This window comes from Crocuta crocuta, unplaced genomic scaffold (genome assembly GCF_008692635.1).
Source record: "Crocuta crocuta isolate KB4526 unplaced genomic scaffold, BGI_CrCroc_1.0 C28739077, whole genome shotgun sequence".
Taxonomy (NCBI): Eukaryota; Metazoa; Chordata; class Mammalia; order Carnivora; family Hyaenidae; genus Crocuta; species Crocuta crocuta.
This window is the reverse complement of record NW_027550391.1, coordinates 1-1,450: the sequence shown is the minus strand read 5'-3', so window position 1 is coordinate 1,450 and position 1,450 is coordinate 1. Positions and strand designations below refer to the sequence as shown.

The window sequence follows — 1,450 nt, the reverse complement described above, 5'->3', positions numbered from 1 at the left end:
TCAATTTACTTATCTATTATTTCAGTTTCTCCTCAAGGTTGTAAAATTATATGCATTTAAGGCATATATAATTAATAATATGTATACATAATGATTTAATATATATAATACTGTAATTATGTCATATATACAAAATATCTACCTATTATATGTATAGTCTATTAAAGGCTTAGAATCAACTGTTTTCATTCTGTAGCAATTTTGACTATTTTTGAAAATAAGAACATGTTGTATGAAAGAATTCTAATTCCTAGAAATAGATGTGTAGGCAGTATTTAAGCCTTAATTTCTCCAGAATTTTCTTGCCTCTGCAGGTCACATGCTTGATGGTTGCATACTAGGTAACATGACCACATAGCATAGAGCAACTTAACCCTGTCGGGGAAAGCATGGTGCTCATGAGGCCAAGGTGGTGGGGTCAGACACTGGGAGTTGGCTCTCTTTATTCTGTTACAAGGGCAAGAATTCATTTAGCCATTTTAGGCATATGTGCCTTTGGTCACAAGGAACACAGGTGATAGCATGTCAGGGGACAGGGAAGATCTATTGTGACCACAGCTATGTGGGAAAGTGGGTAATTGCCTCACTGTGGCCTCCACAGAGACTTTTTGAGCTGATGTTTCTCTCTGTCAGCAAAAGCCTCTGATATTTGAGAAATCTCATGGCAAGTCATATTCTAGGAAATGTTACTCTTCGTGGAGGCTCACTAGTTGGACAAGTTAGTTCTCCCTCGGTTTGCTAAGATACTCCGTCCTCCTGCTGGGAGTTGGCACAGTTTAGGGTAAGCAGGCACATAATTCATCCAAGTATAAAAAAGTGGTAGGAAAAAAATGTTGCATTCTGCATTGTAGGATAAGACATTCAAATGTAACTGGAATGCTTACAGCAGCTGATGACCCAACTATGTCCGTCAGTCAAGGAAGGGAGTCTGGGTTTGGAGATGATTTTACATGTAGAGGAATTCTTTCCATGACCTCAGCAACTGAGCACTGGAGAGCAGGTCTTCTCTATCAGGTGAATGATACCAGAGAAACTGGATTGTTTCAGTTTGTAGCTGTGGTTCAAAGAGAGGGCTGACTTGGGCCCAAATTGCAATCAGCCAAAAGTGACACCAGCAAACTGAACAGGTCACCAACATGGTGATGATCGCTCCTTAGGGATGAACCAAAGCACCAAGAAGCTGACAAGTCCCCGGAACACATCCATCAGGGTGAGAGGCCCTGTGAGGCCATTATACACCATGGTGACCACTGAAGCTTCCAGCCTCTGCCCTGCTTCCTCACTTTGGTCCTACGTGGCTGACCACCATAATTCCAGGAAAAAAAATGGCCTTTGGGCTGGTTTGAGCTTTTCTTTTCCTCCACCACTTTGGCTTTGTATGGTTTGGCTCAGAGACTTTTCCCCACAATGTAGACCAGAGGTACTGATCATTCAATCTCAAGCCAAGGGT

At 41.8% G+C, this 1,450-nt stretch overlaps 1 pseudogene; it reads right to left on the bottom strand.

The window, feature by feature from the left end:
- Positions 1-946: 946 nt before the first annotated feature.
- On the bottom strand, positions 947-1,242 carry LOC144219095 (V-type proton ATPase subunit e 1 pseudogene; annotated as a pseudogene).
- Positions 1,243-1,450: the final 208 nt, after the last annotated feature.